The sequence below is a fragment of the Saccopteryx bilineata genome, chromosome 6, assembly GCF_036850765.1.
Source record: "Saccopteryx bilineata isolate mSacBil1 chromosome 6, mSacBil1_pri_phased_curated, whole genome shotgun sequence".
Lineage (NCBI taxonomy): Eukaryota > Metazoa > Chordata > Mammalia > Chiroptera > Emballonuridae > Saccopteryx > Saccopteryx bilineata.
Window position 1 is genome coordinate 143,242,975 of NC_089495.1, and position 8,307 is coordinate 143,251,281.

Here is an 8,307-nt window from a genome sequence, read left to right on the forward strand (position 1 = left end):
ACGTTTATTAGCTAGGCCGCCTCCTTTGTAGAGCAGGTAATGGATTCCCCATCTGTTTCTGCTTTGCGGACCGGGGCCGGCGGCCGACACCTCGTCCGCTGCAGCCTCGGAGGTGAAGGCCGCCCTGGGCTGGCGCTTTACTGCCCGGGCCCTCCGTGTGTGTAATTACCGCCGTTCCCAGGGCGGAGGAAATCCCGGGGCTTCGGCCCTAACCAGCCCCAGCGTCACACTACCAAAGGGCATGTCTCTGAGTGGGGAAAAGAAAGGTCATAAAGCTTTCACATTATTAATTTTTTTCCTCCTGAAAAGGAGCTTGAAAAATACCACCGCACCACATTAAAGGGCTATGTGAGAGCTGCCACCGCCTAATGAGAGGTTGGGACCCTGGGCCACATGTGAGGGCTCCAAGGGCCCCTCGTAGCGAAACCTTGATGTTCTGCCAGCTCTGGGGACACAGGCTTCAGGATCGGGCGGAGTTTTGCACCTGACTCAGGGGACTTGGGCCCAGACTGGCATGGTGCCACCCAGGGCAGGTACAGGCTGAGCCCCAGGTTCATATTGGTTTCTTTCCTCCAGGTGTTAGAATGTCATGGAAGAAGTGACACAGAAGCAGGCTGTGCCATCAGAGTGGCCTGTGTCACAGCAGGTGTGGACAGCACGGAGCAGTGAGACGAAAGGTATGATGGCCCATGTCTGGACTGAGGCCCCCCCCCAGAGAGCGGGATGTGGGGGCTGGAAGCACCCGGCTCACTGTGGGTCCCCAAAGACCCCTCCTATAGCCTTTTCCCCAGATCCCAGCCATGCACCAACGGAAGGATGCCTCACTGTTTTAATTTGCTTTGCTGTTTTGACAATGGGTAAAACTTCCTCCCCAGGCTTTCAGTGAAGTTCAGTAGTCTCTTGGATTCGTTATGGGGCAATGGAAAGACATGGGATAGGAATGATGACAGCCACGTGTGGCAGGAGGACTCATCTGCTAGTCTCTTGACCTTGGGTGGCTGACTCCGAGCTCCCTCATCTACTCTGCAAGGCTGTGCACTGAGGACGCGTTGGGGTGGGGGAGGAGCCAGCTACCAAGGTGAGACCCTCACCTATCCAGCCTCCCGGTGCCCTCCTGCTGGTCTAAGGACTCAGCCATCACTGGGTGGGAAGAAAAACAGGGCAAAGCCTGGGTCAGGAGGGTGGAGAATCGCTCCTGTGGATCCTCGAGTGTGTCTCCTGGTGCAGGTCCCTTCCTCTGCTTCTCTGACCTGTGGGACCATTTCTCAGGTTTCCTGGCAGATGTAGTCTGGGGAGACCACCAGCCCTATTCTCTGGAAATCTGTCCTAAGAGCTCTTGGGGGCCAGAGACCACTCTCCTATCTTTTTTTTTTTTTTTTTTTTCATTTTTCTGAAGCTGGAAACAGGGAGAGACAGTCAGACAGACTCCCGCACGCGCCCGACTGGGATCCACCCGGCACGCCCACCAGGGGCGACGCTCTGCCCACCAGGGGGCGATGCTCTGCCCATCCTGGGCGTCGCCATGTTGCGACCAGAGCCACTCTAGCGCCTGAGGCAGAGGCCACAGAGCCATCCCCAGCGCCCGGGCCATCTTTGCTCCAATGGAGCCTTGGCTGCGGGAGGGGAAGAGAGAGACAGAGAGGAAAGCGCGGCGGAGGGGTGGAGAAGCAAATGGGCGCCTCTCCTGTGTGCCCTGGCCGGGAATCGAACCCGGGTCCTCCGCACGCTAGGCCGACGCTCTACCGCTGAGCCAACCGGCCAGGGCCACTCTCCTATCTTCTTGTCTACCATAGTACCAAGTTACTGTTCCCATCAAAAATAGACCCTGCTCTCTAAACTCTGGGTCCAGTTGTGCAGGCTGGGCACTGGCCAGTTCCTGGAGGTTGGGGGGAGATTCACATGGTGGGATGTCCGTGTGCTGGAGCTGCCCTGGAGTTGTGACGTGTAGGAGGCCTGCTGACCAGTAGAAACCCTGGCCTGAGAGCTGCTGGCGCCTGCTACACACTCATAGTGCAGCTGGGGAGACCGAGGCCCAAGAGGCTTGGCCCAGCAGCTATTTAATTCACTATTGCAATGAACAAAGCACTTCAGTTGCTTTGTCTCATTGAGGATGACCAGGGAAGGGCCTAGCTGAACTGCACACAGCTGGGCCATAAGTCTCTGGATATCTTGTTTAGTGATCAGGTCACAAGACTGTGGGCTGCCCAGAGGCTCATGAACTCATCTTATCTCCTTTGCAGTTGAAGGGGCTTCTGGCATTTTTGTATGACCCATAGTTGTGTGTCCCTCCGGGAGGTAGCTGCTCTCATGAACCTCAAGAGGCGACTCTGGGTTCAAATTCCAACTCTGCTAACTGACTGCTCATGAGAAAGTTAGTGAGCTCATCCGTTCAATAAGTATTGACGGGGAGCCTCTGCATGCCAGGCATGGATCCAGGCCCAGAAGGCACCACAGAGCACAGAACACACACCAACCCCTACACCATGTGTTCAGTGACCATTAGCTAGACCCTCCAGGCTTGCTGGCCGTCTGCCCAGAGCCCTGGTGCTTTGTAGGCACAGTCATGCCCTGACCTCTTCCCAGCGAACAGAGGAGGTCAATTTCCCTGGAAGGGCCACCTCAATCTTGGGAGCCAGCAAGGGAGGCGTGAGAAAACTACCCATTCATTGCTGCGCTCACATTTCCCGGCCGGGGGTGGCTGAGCATTGCCATGCTTGAGCTGGTGAAAATATACGCCACCACCCAGTGCTCCTGACACCTGGGCTTGTCCTGGTGAATGATTATCCTTGGTACACAGAGCATTTCCTGTACCGGGCATAATGTGCTGTTTATTTATGGGGTCACTGAAGGAAGGGAGATGCCAGTTTCCTCATATGTGAAATGGGGGAGGGGCGGGCATTGAAACAGTGCTTAGTCCGTAGAGAGACTATAATCGTTCAATTAAAATGCCTGAAAATGACCTTAAACAGTGCTCAGGGCCTAGTGGGCAATAGGGGGAAAAATGTGACCTTTTGTGTGTGTGTGTGTGTGTTTGTTATTATTGGAAGCATTGAATTCCATACATGGAGGGAACAGGTCTCTGCTTGCAAAACATTCGAATGCCTGCCCAACTGTGCGCCTTCATTTTTTTTTTCTTTTCCAGAGAGGGGTTTTGCAGGAGAGATCTGGAATGGGAAGGCTTGGTGGTCTTGATATGTAAACTATCCGCCGCCTCTGCAGGTACTCATGGGAAAACTCCAGTGGCAATCAGTCTAAAACAACCCCTGGCTCATCCAGGGGCCTTTTGGAAAGGGAGACAAAAAACCAGATACACAGAGGCATTGGGCCGGGGCTTCTCTGAGGCAGCAGCTGTTTGCATCTGTCGGTAAAAGGCTGGGTGTCAGGACTGTCGAACACTGGGAGATGAAAACAGTTGGTGAGTAGCAGGGAACAGGTAAATGCACTGGGCGGCCTCTTAAAAACATGTTAAAAAAAAAGCTAAGGCCAAGTGTGAGGTCTGCTTCTGCTCAGACCGGATTGGGAGCTCCTCAGGAGCAGGAGAAAGTGGTGCTTCCGGAAACATGAACAAGGGTTTGTTTTCAGTCGATGTTTCTTGATTATCACTTACAGATGAGGAGACGGAGGCTCAGAATGTTTTGGTGTGAGGGCCGTGGAGTCCAAGCACTTGGGTTCAAATCCCAGCTCGGCCACTTACTAGCAGCAGATCACTCTGAAAAACTACTCATTCTTTGTGCATCAGTTTCCCCAGTCTGTAAAATGGGGGAGGGGTAATAAATAGCACGTGGATGTTGTAGAAGGTTTAGGATAGCGTCAGGCACACATCAGCACTAGGTCAATGTTATTGAGGAGGGTAATGATGATGGTGATGATGATGGTGATGCTGGTCAAAGCCTCATCCCTGGAAAGAAGCGGCGGCAGGCTCTGCACCTGAGTTATCCAGGCCTATGTTCTTGTCACCACCCCCACACCGCAGAAGCAGGTACTGAAGAATCTTACGCAGAAATATCTCAAACTAAATTGAAACCAAAGCACTGAGAAGCAATTTGCTTTACCCTTTGTGTTTGGGAGTGCACCATCCACTGTCAGGAGAAAGATGGGGGGCGTGACCTTGGGCAGGGCCTGAGGCTCATTTAAAATTTAAAAAAGAAAACATACAGTATCTGAAAAGCCCCATGATAGCTTCTCAGCTCACAGAGCCCTTTTACTAAGGGTATGTGTTTGTGTCTTTTTCTTTTAGGGAGGCAGTTTTCTGAACTTACTTTCCCACCTCTCTTCCATGCTCTCTGTTCCCTGTGCCTGAAATGACTCTTTATCTCTGAGTCCTGCCCACCTCTCAAGATCAAGTTCAAGCCCACCTCCTCCACGAAGCCCTCCCTGACCACCTGCTTCACAGGGATGGATGGCCTCCTCCCCTGCATCAGGGTGCTCATTTAATCAGGAGCTCATAAACTACGTGAAATGTGGATCTCTTGCATGCGTACAAGTTCTTTTCTGGAAACAAGGTCATAAGCTCCCCAGGACTGGAGTCCCTCCCCTCGTCCCTCTGTATTTTTTGTTGCTTTTGCTTATGGATGACTATTATTGAATTTACATAAGTCCCCACACCCTGGACTTTTATTTTTACTTGGCCAGTTCCAGTATCTTATTACAGTCTCCCCAGTAGAGAAGCAATCAGTCAATCAAGACCTACTATGTGCAGGCTCTAGGGGAAAAGAGACAAGAAAGCCAGGTTCATGGGTGTGAGTGTCGGGGAAGAGCTAGACAGGAGCACAGATGATTTCAACATGCTCAGTGGTGGGACAGAGGTAGGGGCTTGGGATCAGCAAATGCTGGCTGGGATGCGTGAATTGCCTGGACAATTGGTGTGAATTTGTTACCAGAAAATTGGGGAAGGATGTTCTAGGCAAAGGGAACAGCCAGTGCAAATGCACTGTGACCTGGAGAAGCCCAATAGGATTGGGGGTGATACTAAGGAGGGGGATTTTGGATAAGAAACTGGCAGGGAAGAGCCAAGTGAGGAAGACCTCGAGGAAGTTGACCTAACACTTCCAGATGTTGGGCCAGTTTTTAGGATTTTAGGCAGCGCGTTTAATAATATGTGTTGTTTAGAGCCCAGCTCAGGGGGCTTCCTCCCCCGCTAATCCGATTTGATAAGTGGAGGAGCCTCCGTTGATGACAAAGATCTAAATGTTGGCAAGCAGTGGGCTGATGAAACATTCCCCAGCAATGACTGAAGCATGTCATTATCACAATATGGCCAACACAGAATGGGCTGGATCTGAAGTGGCTCTTTCTGCCCCATCTGGGAGAGAGGCTATGTCCCTGGGCCACGGCCCCCCGCCCTCTGTGAGCCTGCAAGTCCAACACTTTCGTGCTTGACAGCCCTGCTCCTGTCCACCCCAGGCAGTTCCCAGCTTTCAGCAGAGGATTACTTAGAATAACAAGTTAATGACTGTCCTTGGACCAGGCGAGCTTTGCTGGGAGAGGCAGGCATGCCCAGGGTTCACTTCTCTCTAGTCTGATGGGCTGGGTTGAGAAAACACATAGCAAATTCCACTGTAGGTGGAAAAAGAAAGAACCCTTCACCCAGTCAAAGCAGTCTTCAGGGTGCTGTGCGGGGAGGGGACCCCCCCACCCAAGCAGTTGCCCCCATCTTCCTAGCGCGGCGAGTATCTGGGGGGTGGCTCTCCCTGGAGAAACGAGGAAGAGGCTGTGGGCTGTCTTGTTCTCAGAGTCAACTGATCCGGGGCCCCACAGGAAACAGCTGGGGGCTCCAGTGTGAACGCGGAGTAGGGAGAAGGAGACGGGACGAGGGGGTCGGAAGAATGGCAGAAGCGAGAACCCAGGCTGATCCTTCTCCGTCAACACGGGGACCACCAGCAGGCGTGAGCGATGGCTTGCTCTGGGCCCCTGCCCCCCGTGCCGGGCCAGTCGGTCAGCGGCTCTCCTAAGGATGGAGGTATCTACACTCACTCATTCATTCGCTCAATAAACATCTGCAGTCCTGAACCTTCTAGAGCACTGGTAGAATCAAATGACACAGCATCTCTTTGCCAAATGCTACCTTAGAAACCTGCAGAGTCTGTTAAGGGCACTGTTTGCTATATAAAAAAAATTAATTAATTAAAAAAAATATATAGCTACACATATGGTGGAGCTCTGTTACTGACTTACAGCAGGTCGCTGTCTTGGGAAAGCTCCAGGACGCCGCGGGGACTGAGGCCGCAGGTGCTCCAGACCCCGGGAGTGAGGACCTGGACCCCGAAGGACAGGCAGATGTGGAAGGTGGAGGGAGGATGAGTCAGGAAATATACAACGCCCTGCTTACCACGAGTAGGCCCTCGTTTCTGGTTCTTCAACCGCAACTGTGCGATCCCTGCTGGAGGGGGGCAGGGGCAGGTCAAGATCTTAGATTCATCCCACTGTGGAAACTACCACGGCAAATGCCGGCACTTTTTTTTCCTTTTAATTCTTAAAAGGTCAATTATTTTAAAATAAAATACAACAGAAGATCAGAAGATCAGAGAGGTTAACTTGTATAAGTCGTAGCTGTTACTTGGCAGAGCTGAGACTCAAACCCGTGGGTCTGACTCTTGCGATTCTCATCTTCACGGCTCCACAAGGAAAGGGAACTGAGCCGGCGGCAAGCTTAGGGGTGCAGAGGGCGATGAGGCTCGGGACACAGCCAGGTGCGGCCGGAAGTCTGGCCTGGAAGTGTGCAGAGGAGTCTGCTGGGCATGTGGGAGGACACGGGGATTTCCAGGCCCACCAGAAAGGAAGGTGTGGGTTTCGGCGGGTCCCCTGAGGCCCTTGAGTTCCCTGTCCTTCCTCCCGGGCCTGGCTGGAGACCCTGGCTCTGAAGCCGGAAGTTCCTGAGGGCCCAGCGTCAGGAAAAGTCCATTAAGAGTTGTATACAGAAAGAGGAAAACACAGGTAGACCTGGAAATGGTGTAAACAGATGACTCGGTGCTTTCCCTGGTCTCCTGGAAGCTGTCCACCCAGCTGTCCAATGGGAGACCTCGGCCTTCAGGGGCCTCAGCTCCTGAGAAGAGCCACAGAGAGGCTCTCTCCTGCTGGAGATCTGGTATTGGGCTTCTCCTACCTGGAAGGCTGGCCACGTTGTCTTTATTGATCAGCCATGCCTGGAAAGGTAACCCACTGGGGCAGCCAGCATGCTGGTTTTGAAACCAGGGTTTCCTGGACTCGGGTCCTCTTTCCTTTACTGGCTGTGTGACCTTCGGCAAGTGGCTTAACAGCTCTGGGCTTCCATTGTCTCATTCATTACAAACAGAGGGCTGGAGGGTATGTGTTATAAAATCTGTATCACAGGATGGGTCCCTTGATCAACATTTTTTTCTTTTGTTACTACTCTGCAAGTTGTAACTGTTACGTGGCAGAGCTGAGACTCAAACCGGTGGGTCTGACTCTTGAGATTCTCGTCTTCACGGCTCCATAAGGAAAGGGAACTGAGCCGGCGGCAAGCTTAGGGGTGCAGAGGACGATGAGGCTCGGGGCACAGCCAGGTGCGGCTGGAAGACACACTGCTGGGTGCTGGGTATTTTGAAGGGCTAACAAGATAACAGAGAACAGAGGTCCTTCACCAATGGTGATTGACTCTCACACACATTGAGGAGGCTGAACAAATGCTTTTTATAGTAGCCAGCTACTAAGGAACCCCCAAGAGTGCTTGCTTCCTGCTTTGTATATTCCTGCAGTCCCCTCTCACTCTGCATCAGGACTGACCCCGTATGACCAAAACAACATAGCAGACGTGAGGATGTGTGATCACTGAGCTTAGGTCGTGAAAGCATTGCAGGTCCCACCTTGGTCTCCAGGCTCGCTCATTTTGAGGCAGGCCAGCCCCCATGGTGTGAGGATGCTCAAGCAGCCCGGGGAAGCCCAAGGGACTCACTGGCCAGGCATGAGTGTGAGCTACTTTGGAAGTGGGCCCACTAACCCTCATCAGACCTTCAGATGGCTCCAGCTCTGGCCGACTGCTACCCAGTCTAACCCCTCCCAAAGGTGAGCCCATAGAAACTGTGAAAGATAAAATATGATGGTGCAAAGTTTTGAGGTGATTTCTTATGTTGCAATACTTGTGCTCAGTACAAACCTCCTTTGACCTAAAAGTTACCCCCTTTTCTCCCTCTCTCCTTTGAGATGCCCCTTGCCCCTTTGGCCATTTGACATGCCAATCCCAGTTCTAAGGCCACCCTGCCCCCACCCCCAGCACTCTTGGTGTCTGTTGACTTCCTGGGCTGCTGAGAGCTAGCCTCAGCCCCAGCCCCAGCCCCAGTGGCTAGCACC

At 52.8% G+C, this 8,307-nt stretch overlaps 1 long non-coding RNA gene across 1 annotated transcript; it reads left to right on the forward strand.

Moving 5' to 3' along the window:
* The first annotated feature begins 547 nt into the window (after nt 1-547).
* Nucleotides 548-5,252, forward strand: LOC136308380 (uncharacterized). The gene is made up of 3 exons (XR_010726092.1): nt 548-677; nt 3,143-3,219; nt 4,238-5,252. It is a non-coding gene; the product is annotated as an uncharacterized lncRNA (long non-coding RNA).
* Nucleotides 5,253-8,307: the final 3,055 nt, after the last annotated feature.